The sequence below is a fragment of the Hibiscus syriacus genome, unplaced genomic scaffold (genome assembly GCF_006381635.1).
Source record: "Hibiscus syriacus cultivar Baekdansim isolate YM2019G1 unplaced genomic scaffold, ASM638163v2 tig00112079_pilon, whole genome shotgun sequence".
Taxonomy (NCBI): Eukaryota; Viridiplantae; Streptophyta; class Magnoliopsida; order Malvales; family Malvaceae; genus Hibiscus; species Hibiscus syriacus.
Window position 1 is genome coordinate 1 of NW_024063250.1, and position 18,592 is coordinate 18,592.

At 39.6% G+C, this 18,592-nt stretch overlaps 1 pseudogene; it reads right to left on the reverse strand.

Annotated features, from left to right (window-relative positions):
• Positions 1-439: 439 nt before the first annotated feature.
• LOC120174397 lies at positions 440-16,875 on the reverse strand (annotated as a pseudogene).
• Between the last annotated feature and the right edge of the window lie 1,717 nt (positions 16,876-18,592).

Consider the following 18,592-nt stretch of genomic DNA (forward strand, 5'->3'; position numbering starts at 1 on the left):
AAAATGCCAAATATATTTAGCAAAATGCCAAGATATATTTTTCGACATAAATAAAACTTTTTTCGACTAATAGTTTAACTAAAGATAATGAAAATCATATAAAATTCAGTTTTCGGCACAGGTCGGACTTACTAATATCAGGATATCAAGTGGGCAAAAGACTACAACAGATAAAGAGGCGTAATGTGAATGATGCCAGACTTATTGTTCCTCCCAGATTTTAATTTTTGGAAAAAAAACAACATTCTTTTAGCTCTACCTCTAAAAACATTTAAAATTCTCCTTTTTATAAAAATATTGCCAAAAGTGAAGCATACAATTCCTACACAGAATTCTGCAATGGCAAACCATCAACCATATGTAACCAAAAGTATAGATTATATCATTCAAAAGGACTCGTACTTTATTTACATATTTCTAAAGTTACTAAACAACTTGCCTTTTGATTCAACTGTAGTAGAGTGTCTGTACCATGGTATCGAGTTTCTTCTGGAAGAGACGAAAGTACCAAATCTAATACAGAATCCTTCTCAATACCTTCAAGGTAGGTACGCAGAGAATCTATTTCTTTCTGGATTGGTAATCCTTAGAAAGTGCATCTTCTAGTGCAAGTGCTCCCTGTACCCAAGAGCATTCAATTATGGGGCAATAATTTAGAAGTTTAGAAGAATTACGAATATCAATCACTATATAACATCACAAAGATTCCAACTAAAACTAAAAAAAAATACGTCAAATAAGAACAGTGAAGGTTGAGAAGGTACCAAAGCAAGCTTGTGAACAGAATGACTTTTGCGTGCTTCTTCAGATCGTGCAAAAAATGCCATACATAACGCATTTATCTACCAAAGAATAATCCATACCATGTTTAGTGCCTCAAATCACATCCATAGTGCTGAATGACTAATGATAAACAGTATTGATTATGAAAATAATTACACGGGCATGTATGATGCATAACAACAAACCATAAACTGAGAAACGCATTTATGTGAATGGTTGTAACTGATAAACTATAAGTAGCTCCCAACTTAGAAGACTACTTTTTAACAACTCATGCTCATTCATCCTCAAATGATTTTTCATGTTTGATTTGGTTCTCTGCAATTCAAAGAAAGCATTAGAAAGTATTCTAGCTTTCATTTCTTTCTCGAAAAACAAGTAAAACTACCCAAACTTCCATTTAGTATCTATAATGTTGGAAATTTCATTTACCGTCTGGATCATCTATTAACAAATTCCATAGAAAGATCATATTCAAGTAATTTAATGGAAAAATCTTTGATTTTCAGCTAGAAATCACATAATAGGTTAGTTATTAGCTTTTTCTTAATGATTACTTTTGAAGAATTCAATTTTCAACACAATGGATCTTTATTTTCATGTGTGATATAATATATATATTGAACAAGATGCCTATCAAACACATCAAATATCACCATACAAAAGACAGAAAGTATTTTAGTTGATACTGAAGTAAACTGAAAGCTAAAAACATTGATTTATCATGAACTGACACTGGATTGACACCTATCCATGGCATGCTTTATGCTGCAAAGTAAGAGCGAAGAGGTTTAAAATTCCAACCCATTATTTGAGAAAAATCTAGCATTATAATTTTTAAATTTCCTTGTTCCATCCTTAATTGAATATCGATGAAAAGCTTCTTTTAGTTCATTTTTTTTTCATACTAAAACAGAAGCTAAGCTAATTTTGTACAGTTTTTTCAATAAAAAGTTCCACCAGGAGATGGCTTACATTAAGATTTGCTTCTGCCACTTTTTCAATCTGTGCTGCTTTCTCACTTGCAATTGCTGCAGCCAATTCTGCTTTTCCTAGCTCCTGAGCTTTTTGCAACTTCTGTTCAGCTTCCCTTTCCTGCAATAACCAAGAAATAAGAACTTGATTTTGTGATTATGAAATTATGCAACAAAATTCTTTGTTAGGATAACACAACTTACCTTTTCTTCGAGTTCCATCCTCAGTCTCTCTTCCATTTTTTCTTGAAGTGATTTTATAGCAGCTGCTGCCTTTGTTCTTTCTCTCTTTAATTCCTGAAAGGGGTAAACTCAAATTCTCAGCAGCTTGAATCTGCAAAATAATATAATAACTAGTCTTCTTTCACTTTATTTTTCACCCCTTTGGAGGGCATATAAGCGAGTGAGCATACTCAATCTGTAACTAAACTGACTGTGACTTTCCAGGTAATCACAATAAAAGAAGCATGCTTATAAAAAGCCGTAAGACACGATTAAAGAATAGCTTAAGTTGATAGATAAAAGTACTAACGCAATTTCACGAACTAGCAAAACAATTCAGAGAAATTGATTGGGATGGATGGTCCCAACTCAATTCATAGTTTCTGGCTTTCCTTAAGCTTTACAAACAGATTGACATATCATACTAAGAACAGGAAAAATCCAAATTCATAGGTATAAATAATTTGTTTGGACTCTGTTACATGGGATAAGTGTCGAGAATATCTAAATTAAATATTAGATAGGATCAGTTTTAATTAGATAGAATCAGTTTTTATTCTATTAGTTATTAGATAGGATCATTTTTAATTAGATAGAATCAGTTTTTTATTCTATTAGTTATTACATAGGATCATTTTTAATTAGATAGAATCATTTTTATTATGTTACTAATTTTATGCATCTTTTTATGTAAAGTTGTTACATTGTAAACTCTATTTAAGTCAGCCATATTCAGCAGAAATAAATACGATTTATTCTGAACAAGTTTTTTTTTTTCCTTTATGGTGTCAGAGCCAAAATGGCCAAATTCTACGATGATACCTCTGGTATCGACTCTATGAGTTCTACTCGCTCACCTTCAATCACCCTAAACACTGAATCCTTCCAAAACATATCCATCACTTCTCACAAGTTGAATGGAAATAATTTCTTACAGTGGTCACAATCTGTGAAACTGTTTATTCGTGGCCGTGGAAAATTCGGCTATCTCTCAGGTATCACTACGAAACCTGCCGAAGAAGATGAAGAATCTGAAAGATGGGAGGCAGAAAACTCGATGATTATGTCTTGGCTCATAAATTCCATGGATCCGAGTGTAGGGAGAACTTATCTCTTCCTACCTACTGCTCATGACATTTGGAATGCTGTGAACGAGACCTATTCTGATCTCGGGAACGCAGGACAATGGTTTGAACTAAAAACTCGATTATGGAGGCTAAAACAAGGAGAAAAAACTGTCACTCAATACTACACTGAACTCAAGACCTTGTGGCAAGAGGTTGACATGTTCAGCGACTATGAATGGAGTTGTGCTAAGGACAGGGCTCTATTCCAGAAGATGGTGGAAAAAGAACGCGTCTTCGAATTCCTTGTCGGCCTTAACAAGGAATTGGATGAAGTCAGAGGGCGCATCCTTGGTCGTGAACCACTACCAAGCACAAGAGAAGTCTTCTCCGAAGTCAGACGAGAGGAGAGCCGGCGGACAGTCATGCTTGGAGGCCACTCACCAAATCCCACCGAGTCTTCTGCCTTGTTCTCGGGTCAGCCACCACGTCGCAACGATCGTCGGAACGACAGAGATCGGCCAATCTGCGAGCACTGCAACAAGCCGGGACACACTAAGCCAAGTGTTGGAAGCTACACGGGAAGCCAGCCGAGAATTTTTCAGCCAATCGAAATTCTCGTAATGCAAAGGGATTCCATGCCTCATCTGAAGATGCTTCTGAAGAGCCGAAACCTGCCTCAGAACTGTCTGCCTTCAGCAAAGAACAGCTAGAGCAATTGTATCAACTAATGAGTTCTCATTCCATATCCAACACTCCTAACCCATCATCTTATATTGCCTCTTCATCATTAGCCCAGAAAGGTACATATCCTACAGCTTTCATAGCCGGTTCTAAATCAAACCCTTGGATCATAGATTCAGGGGCAACAGATCACATGACCGGTAATTCCTCCATATTCTCATCTTTATTTTCCTTTATCTGGTAATCTGAAGGTAAAAATTGCTGATGGCTCCCTAACCTCTATAGCTGGAAAAGGCTCTATCATTATTTCTCCATCTCTCACATTACTAAATGTCCTACATGTCCCAAAGCTCTCTTGCAATCTCATCTCTGTTAATCGTATTATTCATGATTGCAAATGCATTGTGTCACGGACTAAACTTTTGGGTCCATGGGCATTGGCGTAAAGGTTCACAGAAGGGGTTCAATTACGCAGACTTTGGGCTTGTTGGGCATGGTGAGTTGGCCTGGTTCTTGGAGAATGCTTGCGGGTCCGTAAAGGCTCGAGTTCGTGAAGGATCAAGTCCGAGGCGTCCGAGAGAAGCGACGAGGGTGTTACATGTTCGATGGGGGCAATTTTGTCGAGGCTCGTGGATTCGGACCGAGACATGTGTGTGAGCAAATTTCTGTAGAAGAATAATACAGAGTGTTGGGCTTGCCCAGAACCATCAGACCTGGCCCGTTCCTTGGAAGATTCCAGAAAGAATATTATTATCCAATAATTAAGGATTTAATTATGGATAATGTTTTATTTGAATTCAAATACCTTAGAGATAGAGTTCTGTTAAGGTAGGATTCAATGTAAGCCGTCGATGTACTTTGATCTAGACCGTTGGATCTTGAGGGCCTCAACTATAAATAGAGAGCTCCTCCCCTCATTTGTAATCACTCACTTCATTCATTATCTTCAGAGTAATAAAACTCAGGCATTTACTCTTACTCTCTCTGAGTTCTTTCTTTCTAGCTCTCTAGCTTGCAGCTTTCTAGCCTTGTCGGCTTGATCTCCTTTGTGCTTAAGCCTTTGTGGCTTGTGTTACCGATCAGGAGGGCTGAGATAGCCTCGGGAGTGTTCTTTTCCGAGTTCTTTCAAAGTGCCAAAGTGATTCAAGTCTTGGTGACTTAGAAAGTTCCCACAACGCACGTGCTTCAGAGATCTGCTTCAACCCAGGTGGCTTGGATTAGCCCCGATTAAGTGTTATTTCCGCATTATTGTTTAACCCTTGAGGGTTTGTTCGTCGCTTAGTGAGCCAGAGACTCACAAGGACGTGGATAAGGCTGACTTAGGCGCCATTTCGACCTGGAAATCGTCTAAGTGCCGCACGAACCGTCTAGCAGAAGTCTAGCCCCGTGACAGGTGGTATCAGAGCGTTGCTGTAGCTGTAGCCCCGACACAAGTGGTGTCAGAACGAGTTGTCGGTGTAAGTAGTTTACCCGTCTGACTTAGTGGCAAGCAGTGACAGAGCGAGTTGTTACTGGAAAACAACGATCGTTTTGTACGTGGTTTGGGGAAGCAAGTCAAAGCAAGTCGGAGTGTAGGTGTTGTGGATTCAACAGTGATCCGAGCTTGTCTTGTGACAAGAAGCATTTTAGCGAGGTGATGGAAGCCGTTGTGGATCCAACGAGTGTTCCAGATAGGTTGTGGAAAGGAAACGAGATGGCACAAGAAAAAGGAGTTGTTCCCACAGAGGATGGCGCGGAGAGCCGTGGTGTTGGGATTGAGCTAGAGAAACAAAGTGTGGGAGTTACCCCAGGATCATTGGAGGTGAGGATCAAGAACCTTGAGAGCTTCACGGAAGAAGCCAAGGAGGTCCAAGGAGTTATGGAGTCCCGTATTGAACAGTTAGAATCCATGAGGGATGGGTTCAAGGATGTGGCGCAACAGAGTCTCCACGGTTGGACGTTGATAGAGATGAGTAATGCGCTCAGGGTCGAGTTGATGGCCTTGAGGGAAGAGATGGATGGGCTCAAGAGTGAGATACTCATGCGCAAAATAGTAATGAGTTATAGTGGTGCGTGCAATACCTTCATCGAAGGACTTAGACCAGGGTGATGCTTGCCATGAGCAAGGTGATACCCAGAGTTATTCGGAAGCCGGAGCTGTAGCCGAGTCAAGGTGCGAGCTTGCAGGAGCCAAGCCAACCGAATATGAGTCATCCAGACCCATGCCCAAAGATAGTGGTGAAAATGGGGGAGACCATGACAAGGGACAGTGGATAGATGGCAGAGAAAACTCTTCGAGTAGCCAAGAAGTGGTATCGACTGATCGTGGTCGGATAAAGCCATCGGGGAATCATGGCAAGGCCAAGTCCGTGTTAAAGAAGAAGGTGAGTAACAAGCCTCTTAAATGCTACTTCTGTGATGGTCCTCACTTGATAAGAGGATGCCCCGAGAAGAATCGCCTTGCTTCCATTGTCAAGGAGAAGGCAAGTCAAAAGGGGAAGTAGCCGATGATGGTGCGACTGCGGGAGTCGAAGCAGTCAAACCAGGAGCGAGGCTCGGCGCGAATGCTAGTGGTGCAGGAAAGCCGAGGGTAAACAAGCGAGATCCACTGAAGTGCTTCATATGTCAAGGAGCACATAGGGCCAAGAGTTGCCCAAACAAAGCAAAGCTCGGTGCCAATGCGAGTGGCGAAGCAACTAAGCCGAGGATAAAGAAGCGAGAGCCATTGAAGTGTTTCCGATGTGATGGAGAACACAAGGTGCGAGATTGTACCAATAAAGCAGGGCTCGGTGACAATGCGAGTGGCGAAGCAACTAAGCCGAGGGTAAAGAAGCGAGAGCCGTTGAAGTGTTTCCAATGCGGTGGACAACACAAGGTGCGAGATTGCACCACCGAAGTAAAGCTCGGTGCGAAAGCCAAGGGCCAAGCTGAAGAGCCGAGGGTAAATAAGCGAGAGCAACTGGAGTGTTTCTGGTGCAAAGGTCCACACATAGTGCGGGAATGCCCAACCGAATCAAGCAGTCCAAGGAAAGGACAAGGTCGAGAGTAGCGAGCCTGCCAAGCTTGGTTCAATGGTGTTTACTACTGCCAAGGTTAGTCAAAACCAAAAGCAGAACGGGTTGCCCAAACCCAATTTTGCCAAGGAGCTTTCCAAGGATACCGAGGAGGTAGCCGTTGCTGTTGAAGCTGGAGTTGGCAAAGGACCAAAAGAGTCCGAGACCTTTCAAGAGCAATCGAGCTCAGTGCATGCCGAGAGTGAGGCATGGTCTAAGTTGATGAATCTTAGACATGATGGGACGTTGAAGGAGTATGTGAGAGAGTTCGAGGAACTCATGCTCCAAGTCCCAGAGTTGACTGAAGAAGATGCATTCTTCACCTTCACAAATGGATTGAAGCCATGGGCAAAGGCGACGATGGAGAGAAGGGGAATCAAGGAGTTGTCTAAAGCCTTGATAGCCGCCGAGTCCATCATAGAACTTGGATTCAAGAAGACATCCGAGACAAAGTTGAAAGCCGAGGGTAATGGCGAAAATATTCGAGATGAGGGTCAGTCCAACAATGATGAGGAGCAAGGCTCTTCGAGTGAAGCTTGTTCGAGTGAAGTTTGTTCGAATGGTGAGCATTTGAGCATTGATCGTTCAAGTGGTGAGCACATGTCAAGAAAAGACATGGATGATGTTGGCACAAGTAAAGCGAACAAGTGCCTTACACCGAGGGCAAGAAAGGAGCAGACGAAGGGTCACCGAAGTAAGGGGCCACAAGAGTTGCAAGTTTGCCGGGATAAAGCCGAGTGGTCCGAGAGGATGGAGAAGCCCAGGATCGAGTTACCCAAGGACATGGGTAAAGATAAGGTTAGCGAGGCTGCGAGACTTGGCTCAATGAACTTGAGTTCTGCCAAGGCAAGTAGAGGCCGAAAGCAGAATGAGTTGATGTGTGCGAACATCAACGTTGCCGAACCATCGGGAGTTGCCTTAGTAGACACAGGGGCAACTGATCCATTCATGTCAAAGAAGGATGCCGACAATCTTGGTTTAAAAGCCGAACCACCGAAGGGGGCAATCAAGACTGGCAATTCTGAAGAAGTTCCAATAGAGCGGAATGTTGTTTTAAGGACTACCATCGAAGAGACAACTGAGAAGTGGTTGATGGAGTCTAAGCCTTTAAGAGACATGATGGGCGAGAACTTGCCACCCATGTAAGAGGGTGGAAGTCGCACCGGACTTCAAGGGAGGAAGTGCCGATGCGAGTAGAAACACCAGACTTCCGGATAGAAGTGTTGGTGTGTGGAGTGCCAGACTTCACGGAGTAAGAAGGGCTGACACGTAGAGTAAATGTGCTGGGGGAAATCGAGGGACATCTCAAATACATTCCAAGTGTTGAGTTTGATTCACCATCGTTGATGAGCATAGGTCGAGGACCTAACCATCTTTTTACGGAGTTATCAAATGTTGGAAGGGACATCTGAGACTTTCAGAGTTCTTAGGGACAAGCGAGTGTTGCCGATGAATCTGAGTTGTCATGTTGTATGTTGCCGGAGTATCCAATTCTTTACCGCTGGATAAAAAAATATCCTTGTTTGGGTGAATGCAAACGGGTAGGATGGATTTCCTACGTTCGAGATGAATGCCAAGGTGTGCTAGATGGTGATAAGACATGACGGTGTTAACCAAGGCGAGGAAGCCAAGGTGTTTGTTAAAGCGTCCAAGGTGATCAAGACCAAGTGTTCTCACCTAGCGACGAGGGCGCCGCTAGATCAAGTGGGGGAGATTGTCACGGACTAAACTTTTGGGTCCATGGGCATTGGCGTAAAGGTTCACAGAAGGGGTTCAATTACGCAGACTTTGGGCTTGTTGGGCATGGTGAGTTGGCCTGGTTCTTGGAGAATGCTTGCGGGTCCGTAAAGGCTCGAGTTCGTGAAGGATCAAGTCCGAGGCGTCCGAGAGAAGCGACGAGGGTGTTACATGTTCGATGGGGGCAATTTTGTCGAGGCTCGTGGATTCGGACCGAGACATGTGTGAGCAAATTTCTGTAGAAGAATAATACAGAGTGTTGGGCTTGCCCAGAACCATCAGACCTGGCCCGTTCCTTGGAAGATTCCAGAAAGAATATTATTATCCAATAATTAAGGATTTAATTATGGATAATGTTTTATTTGAATTCAAATACCTTAGAGATAGAGTTCTGTTAAGGTAGGATTCAATGTAAGCCGTCGATGTACTTTGATCTAGACCGTTGGATCTTGAGGGCCTCAACTATAAATAGAGAGCTCCTCCCCTCATTTGTAATCACTCACTTCATTCATTATCTTCAGAGTAATAAAACTCAGGCATTTACTCTTACTCTCTCTGAGTTCTTTCTTTCTAGCTCTCTAGCTTGCAGCTTTCTAGCCTTGTCGGCTTGATCTCCTTTGTGCTTAAGCCTTTGTGGCTTGTGTTACCGATCAGGAGGGCTGAGATAGCCTCGGGAGTGTTCTTTTCCGAGTTCTTTCAAAGTGCCAAAGTGATTCAAGTCTTGGTGACTTAGAAAGTTCCCACAACGCACGTGCTTCAGAGATCTGCTTCAACCCAGGTGGCTTGGATTAGCCCCGATTAAGTGTTATTTCCGCATTATTGTTTAACCCTTGAGGGTTTGTTCGTCGCTTAGTGAGCCAGAGACTCACAAGGACGTGGATAAGGCTGACTTAGGCGCCATTTCGACCTGGAAATCGTCTAAGTGCCGCACGAACCGTCTAGCAGAAGTCTAGCCCCGTGACAATTGCTACAATAACATTTGCTGGATTTGAATTTCAGGACCCTTGTTCGGGGAAGATGATTGGCAATGCTAAGGAGGTTGATGGACTTTATCACTTGGTCACGGACAATCCTTCAAATAAACAAGTTCAGAAACCGAGATGCTTTACTACCTTGTCTTGTGAGAATGAAATAATGTTGTGGCATTATAGGTTAGGCCATCCTAGTTTTAATTATTTGAAATATTTTGTTTCCAAATCTTTTCAAAAAAAGGGACGGTTTTTCTTTTCAGTGTGAAGCTTGTGAATTGGCAAAACATCATAGATCTGTTTATCCATCTTTAAAGTATATGCCATCAAAACCTTTTTCTCTTGTGCATAGTGATATTTGGGGCCCTTCACGAGTAAAAACAGCCTCAGGATCTAGATGGTTCATCACATTCATTGATGATCACACTAGAGTCACGTGGATTTATTTACTAAAACAAAAATCCGAGGCAGCAAGTGTTTTCAAAAATTTTCACTCAGTGATCAATACTCAGTTTCAAGCAAATATTCAAGTTCTTAGAACCGATAATGGTCGAGAATATTTTAATGCAATCTTAGGTGATTTTTTGAAACAAAAAGGAATTATTCATCACAGTTCTTGCGTTGATACTCCCCAACAAAATGGAGTTGCTGAAAGAAAAATAGGCATTTATTAGAGGTGACTAGGGCTTTACTGTTTGCTATGAATGTTCCTAATCGTTTTTGGAATGAAGCACTCTTAACAGCGTCTTATTTGATAAATCGAATGCCTACAAGAGTTCTTAATTATTACTCCTTTGCAAGCTCTAAAGAATATGTTTCCTGAAAATAGATCATTCACTGATTTAACACCTAAAATTTTTGGTTGCATTGCTTTTGTTCATATACACGGCCAAAATAGAGGAAAACTCGATCCCCGAGCACATAAATGCATATTTCTAGGTTTTTCACCAACACAAAAAGGGTATAAATGCTTTGATCCTAAATCTGGGAAGTATTATGTGAGTATGGATGTCACGTTTTTGAAAAACAACCTTTTTTTGACAAAAACTCTCTTCCGGGGGAGAATGACTCTGAAATGAGTTTTTGGGAACAAACGTCCTTGCCAAAATTGGTTGTAAATAGCTCAGTGGAACCAATTCATATTTCCGTAACTAATCCTAGGATTTCACAACCTATAAATTCACAACCTCGTGAGACTCAGGTAGAAACCAACTTGGAACCACCTACTGAACTTCGTGTTTATTCTAGACGGATGACTCGACCAAGTAATGTTCCACCGGTCCCCAAGGTATGTCAACCATCGGACTCGACTATGGTCCAAGGTACGACTTCTCTTTCTCCTATTTCTTCTCCAAATTTTGAGCCTTCTACAGAATTCTTTGAACCCATAGCCTTGCGCAAAGGTGTTAGATCATGTACCACAAAACATCCAATATCCAATTTCTTATCTTATAATAAACTCTCTCCAGATTTCAAAGCTTTTTCCACCAGGATTATGGATGATGCACTACCTAAGTCGATACATGAAGCTCTAGAAGTTCCGAGATGGAGAGAGGCAGTTTTTGAGGAGTTAAAGGCCCTGAAGAAGAATGACACGTGGGATCTAACTCCTTTACCTGAGGGGAAACAATCTGTAGGCAGCAAGTGGGTGTTCACCATCAAATACCATGCAGATGGCTCGGTCGAGAGATACAAGGCAAGACTCGTAGCACGAGGCTTCACTCAGACATACGGCCTTGACTACGAGGAGACCTTCGCACCTGTGGCCAAACTAAACACCGTACGTGTCCTACTCTCACTAGCCGCCAATCTGGATTGGACTCTCAGACAGTTTGATGTGAAGAATGCGTTCCTAAACGGTGAGCTAGAGGAAGAGGTGTTTATGGAAGTTCCTCCAGGCTTTGATGAATTGAAGAAGGATGGCAGGGTCTGCAAGCTAAAGAAATCCATTTATGGATTGAAACAATCTCCGAGAGCCTGGTTCGAGAGATTCACGAGAGCTGTGAAACAACATGGTTACACTCAGGCCCAGTCTGATCATACTATGTTCTACAAACACAATAATGGTAAAATTGCTATTTTAATTGTGTATGTAGATGACATTGTTATGACAGGAGATGACACAGTAGAGTTGGAGTCGTTGAAGAACTTCTTATCCAACCAGTTTGAAGTCAAGGATCTAGGACAACTCAAGTATTTCCTTGGAATGGAGGTGGCTAGATCCTCAAAAGGTATAATTATCTCGCAAAGGAAATATGTCCTCGATATCTTGAAAGAGACCGGATTACTCGGATGTAAACCAGTGGCGACTCCTATTGATCCAAATCAAAAACTCGAAAAAGAAGATGGTGCTGAGCCTGTGGACAAGAATCGGTATCAGAAACTGGTGGGGAAACTGATTTATTTGGCTCATACGAGACCAGATATTGCATTTGCTGTGAGCTTGGTTAGTCAGTTTATGCATTGTCCCTCAGAAAAACACTCCAAAGCTGTTTACCGGATTCTTCATTACTTGAAAGGGAGTCCTGGTAAAGGAATCATGTTTTCGAAGAATGGAAGTCGAAGAGTGGAGATCTTCACTGATGCTGATTGGGGCGGAAGTTCTACAGACAGAAGATCTACTACCGGTTATTGCTCATTTGTCTGGGGCAACTTAGTTACTTGGAGGAGCAAGAAGCAACCAGTTGTCTCTAGAAGCAGTGCGGAGGCCGAGTTCAGAGCCATGGCGCAAGGAGTATGTGAGTTGTTATGGCTTAGGAGGATCTTAGAGGAGCTGAAGGTTGAAAGAGATAAACCGATGAAGTTGTATTGCGACAACAAATCGGCAATCAGTATTGCTCAGAATCCTGTACAGCATGACAGGACCAAACATGTCGAAATAGATCGACATTTCATCAAGGAGAGGCTGGAAAATGGTGATATCTGCATACCGTTTGTTCCATCATCAGAGCAGCTCGCCGATGTTCTCACCAAGGGACTGTTTACTACGATGTTCGAAGGATTTCTGTCCAAGCTGGGAATGATCGATATCTATTCTCCAGCTTGAGGGGGGGTGTCGAGAATATCTAAATTAAATATTAGATAGGATCAGTTTTAATTAGATAGAATCAGTTTTTATTCTATTAGTTATTAGATAGGATCATTTTTAATTAGATAGAATCAGTTTTTTATTCTATTAGTTATTACATAGGATCATTTTTAATTAGATAGAATCATTTTTATTATGTTGCTAATTTTATGCATCTTTTTATGTAAAGTTGTTACATTGTAAACTCTATTTAAGTCAGCCATATTCAGCAGAAATAAATACGATTTATTCTGAACAAGTTTTTTTTTTCCTTTAGTATTTTCTTTAAGGTGTGAAATCTTAGAGCTTCACCTATCAATCATTGTCAGCAAGTACTATAACAACCTCAGCATTTAATCAACTTGTTCTGTTAGACAGAATGACAACAAACCCAGACAGCCTCATGTTCAATCCTGACATGCAGATTCTACAGACAAAGGAGTACTGGATTCACCATATGATTCAAGCACAGGCTGCAGATGGGAGGACTATGTAGCAAGATCAAAAAGAAAGGTACAGACATAAAATGTAGCAAAAATTAACACCACTATCAATGTGGCACTATTTGACATTCACTTATTGTACACACAAACAATTATAGTTATCCAAAGTAATTTGGATTACTTGGTTTCTAAAATGTGCTCATTTGAATCAAAATCAAAGTTTAATTAAAGTTTAGGTGCCATATTGTTATTGTGTACTTCTGATATTTATTTCTAGAAAAAATGAAAATATGAAAACAGCTATAAGCCTATAACCTTATCCAATATGGCTGCCTCTTCTGTACGCATTAGTTCCCTAGCTCTTGAATTCCTTAATTCCTTTTCATATTTCTCCTAAAAAGAGAGGGAAAAAAAGCATGAGCTAATAAGGCATGACCAAGAGTGTTGCAGAATTAAGGTGTAAGAATCCATATAGTTCAAATTTCAGACTTTCAATGCTTGTTTTTCTTCAGCAAAAGCATGTGCATCCAGCTCAGCTTGTTGCTTTTCGGCAGCATGAATGGCTTGGAGGAAACTGAGAACTAATTTTCCATCTTTGGATAAATATCCCTCATTTAGTTCCTCAACTTCTGTACCAAAACCCTAACATGTTAAAAAGAATGAAAACTTAGTGTTTACTGACACTCTCCCTTATCATATGTATTAAACAATAAGTAGGCAGACAACCTCTGTTTCTTTAGAAAGCTGTTCATATTTTCTATTTAGAGAAGCGAAATAGCTTTCATCTGCCTTGTCCTTAAGGTGATAGGCATAAAGAAGAGAATTTGGAGCCCCTTTATCCTCAGTTGGTTTAGCCTGCATCCAAGAAGCACAAAATGTGATATTGTATCAAGTCTGATAATAAGTGAATTACAAAGAACATGCTGTGCTTTTGCCACTTCACACATCAGTCTTCCCAATTTAAACACAAACATAAAAGAGATACTGGAACCCTAAGCCAAGCTTCTTGGGGAATCAAACCTCGCTATAAAGCCTTTCATTGCCTAGAAAGTAGACAGGAAAATGCAGTGGCTATTTGTCAGACTGAATATATATATATCCCAATACAAAAAAAAAAAAAGGGATTCATGCTTTTGCCATCTCAATTAACAGTCTTCCACCAATTAAACACAAAGGCATGGAAGAAGCTTTAGCCCTTGGAAGTGCAATTCTAATCTAATTTCTTGGGGCAGAAAACCTCCCTATACAGAGACGTTACTTGCCAATAAAATGAACAACAAAATGAAGTGGTTCTTTGTCATTGAAGCATTACCTGCGTATCCAAGAACCAAACAGCATCTGAATAATTAGAACACATGTACATAATTTTTTTTATAAGAATTGGAGGTCTCATTAAAAACCCCCTTCATAATTGCCCGAAACCAGAAAGGTAGCACGGCAAAAAGCGGAAGGGGGAAAAGAGTACCTCGAGTTTTATTAATGGAGAGGTTTTAAAGAACCCTGAATCCTATGATTAACCAATCCCCATTTTAGCTAACCAAGAAGAACACATGTACATAATAAAGTAACAAGAAGCCATCCTATCATACTTCTTTTTACCCTTTAAACCAACAATGTGCTGAAGAACATAATAAGCACAATGCAGATTCCAATATTAAGAAAAATTAGACAATAAACATGAAGAAGAACAAGGAGAGTTTAACTTCACTAGACACTAGCCAATCTGCAATTGATAAAAATGGTCCATGCAGGATTTCCATTAAGTTACGAATCATGAACAAAAAAAATGTCAGGTGTTAAAAAGATAAACCAATGAGAGAAACAAAGATACCTGTGGTATGTCTGCTATAGCAGGATGCGAAGATGGAAAATCTTTTATTTGGCTTTCTTCAGGGGCTAAACTAGACATTTCTGCAACTTTACTTTGTTCATCCTGCAACAGTAGACAAGAAAAGTAGGTGTTATATTGAGCCAGTGTAACTGTGTAAGACAAATATACCTTGATAAAGATAGTATTCATTCAGTATTGATTATAGGAATGTATAGACAGCCTAGAGAAAAGGTTGGTAGTCAGTCTCTCCCCAATTTAAACAGACAAAAAAGAGATGTTGCAACCCTAAGCCAGTTTCTCAGGGGATAAAACCTCCCTATAAAGCCTTTCCTTGATTACAAAGGCAGAGGTTCTTAGTTATCCTGATGCATTAGAATTGTGTACATATCCCAATACAAAGAACATGATCTGCTCACACTTTTCTCACCTCAGTTAACAGTCATCCCCAAATAAACACAAAGACATTCAACAAGTTTTAATCCTTAAGAGCTGCAATCCTAAGACAATTTGTTGGGTGATCAAGCCTCCCTGTGAAGCTCAAGCAATAAAACATTAAGTGTCATAGAGACACAGTTTAAATAAGTTTGATTGAGTGACCTTAAAGAAATAACAATGGTTCATGTAGAAATACCATGAGGTTACAAATCAGGAACAACAGAATGTAGTGTTAAAGAGAAACCAATGAGGGAAAAAATGATACCTGAGGTATGTTTGATGTACTGGGATGCAGAGAAGGAAAAGTTTTTATTAGGCTTTCTTCAAGGGCAAAACTAGGTGCTTCTGCATCTTTACTTGTTTCATCCTGCAATAACAAAACACCAAAAGTGAGTTTTGAAATACTGAAAATTTCTGCACCCATGCAAACAATTACAAAAGGTTGTCAGATTCAAAGATTCAAGGAAATCATATTGGAAGCAATATGAATGTACATAAAGGCACACATAGCGTGCCCATGATGTTCATAGGGAAAATGAGTGACAATTGGCCAAGGGGTGCTGCTGTCATAATTGGTTTATGGAGTGGTAGGAATATAGCAGTAATACAGTACTAACAATGACAGGGCAATCCATAGTTCATATTGAAGTACATTTGGTCCACCCTAACCCAAGACCAGTTACTTGCACTCACATAATACTGAAAAGATAGAATCCGAGCATGGATGCTGAAGCATTCTTCAAAATTTCATAACATCTATTGTCCAAGTATTCCGAATCAACATAAATATAGAATGCAGAGAAAACAGCACCTGTATACTGTCTGGGGGAGTATGAGAATGAGGTTCTACAGCTTTTGCCTCCTTTTCTCCGTGGGATGCACTTGATTGGGTATCCAATTGACTATCCTCGTTCGGCATCAATGCAGTTTCAGGCTCAGCATTTTTAAGACCCCCCTCGGCTGATTCAGCAGCATCTGCATTGTAATCAGCAGATGGCAATCTGCTTTCAGAATATTCTAGTACTGGCTTTTCTGATCCTATCATTGTGCTATCTCCAAGTGTCCCATTCAAGTCATTCGACTTCCCATCAGCATTAGGAGTTAGCACTTTTATTTCTTCGTTATGAGAAGCAACAACTTGGATATTCTGTTCATCTTTATCATCAAAACCAATTTTCGTCGAATTAACATAACTCTTGGGCACTTCACCAAGATATTGATCTAAGTATCCCGCTCGGTAAACAACCAAGGCAGCACCAACAACAATAACCGCACTGCCAATGGCAACTCTTGAAACCCCACTCTTTGATTCAGGCGGAACTCCGGCTGAACCCGGATTTGGAGTAGTATTTTCTCCAGGAGAGGTGCAGAATTGCTTTCTCGAATAAAGAAACGGCGATGAACACTACATATTTTTAACCAAACATTACAAACCGAAGAATTATAAGAAAAAAAAGTACACATGAACTAGAAAATTCATACCGAAAACAGACGAATTTACCTGGGATGTAATCTGCCTTGATATTCTCCGATGAGACCCTCGGTGACGTGATAGTTCCAAAATTGACCTTCGAAGCATGCTGCTGAATTTTCCCTTCTTGCTAGAGTAATTAGGATTTCGAACCTATATAGGGTAAGGTGTTTGCGAATATTACTGAAAGAAGAAGCGGGGGTTTAAACGATTAGTTAGGATGTTGGCATTGAATCTAGGCACGTAAACGAGTCGGGTTGAGCTCGAGTATTGCTGAGTTCGATTCAATTTGAAAACTCGTGGCTCGACTCGAACTCGAAATCTTGAACTGAAGCTCGTGAGCAGTTTGAAAAGGCTCAAATGAAGAAATTTTTTTTAAACTTAACTCGATTGAAGCATCAAACTCGAACTCGAACATGAACCTTAAATGCATAAAAATCTTAATGTATTTTTTTAAAAAAAAACAATACATAAATATTAATATTTTTTTTAAAAAAATATAATCTTATATATTATATTTTCGAGCTGCTCACGATCTTTTCGAGTCGAGTATCAAATAGCTCGTTTTAAGAATTCGAGTTGAGCTCGAGTCGAGTCTATTCAATCCGATTATTTATTGAGCTTGATCGAGTCGATCTCGAGTAACTCACGATCTGTCTCGTCTCATTTACCATCCTAATTGAAACAATTTGTTTTTGGTTACCGACGAACCACGATCGCTTTCCACCCCGATAGCCAAATGGGAATCGCCGTGGGAGCTTGGAGCTTGGAATCCGGAATTGGAAATGCAGTGCAGCGTGATTAAAAAAATGGTAAACTATACAATATATCCCTAGGCTTTAGGTTTAGTATAAATTTTATCACTTAATTTTGACTTTCCGATCAATTGTATTATTGAGAGGTTAAATCATTGATAGAATGATGTTATTAAAAAACAATATTAGCATTATATTAATGTAAAAAAATTAATTTTTATTTTATCTCATCATCTTCTTTATTATCCTTTTTATTTTTAACAATCGTCAAAAGTTATTATTCTATGATATCTTAAACATTGATTAATTCATTTCATCATCTTGTACTATTGTGTTGATTTAGATTTTTTTTAGTTTTTTCAACTCATAAAACTAAACGCAAATTCTATCATTTTTATGGTTTGAGGATTTTCTCAAAATTGAAGTTTTTTAGGGTTTGTTAAAAAAAACAAAAAGTTGAAAATCAACAATTCAAAACTAATCTCATTGGATGATTATCGAATGAGATCAAAGTATTAAATCGGTGAATCTTTAAATAATTATCGATTTTAATTGAATTTCATAAAAATTAATCCAAAAAATAATAAAATGTAAATATTTTAATACTAATCTTGCTATGAATAGATGAATAACTTATAGCGATTGACCATCAATAATGACCCAAAAGTTTAATACCTCAAAACGTGTTAAAGTTTTATATTAAGATTTATATTAAGTCAAAATTTATGAAAAAGAAAACACATTTACATAGTATTTATCCCACAATGATCTAATGATATAATTATATATAAATTTTAGAGTCCGTCTGATTTTATAAAATATAAACTATTTAAAAAAATAGAAAATATTGAAGAAAACATACTTGTTATAAAATTAAAAAACAATTTTTAGAAAATAAAAATAAAAATATGAATTGCCTCCGATGGCGTTACATATAGTTTATGTCTTCCATCTTTCACTTTGGCCAATCATGCCATGCAATCAGCAATCTAAATCCTTTCATGATAGACGTGTTCAATTTTAGCTTCCCAATCTCTCTTTAGCAGGCTCCGTACGTGGTAGGTCTGTCCATATTGTTTCCTATTTGTAGCATATTCATTACCTCTATGTTATCTGTTTCAAAGAT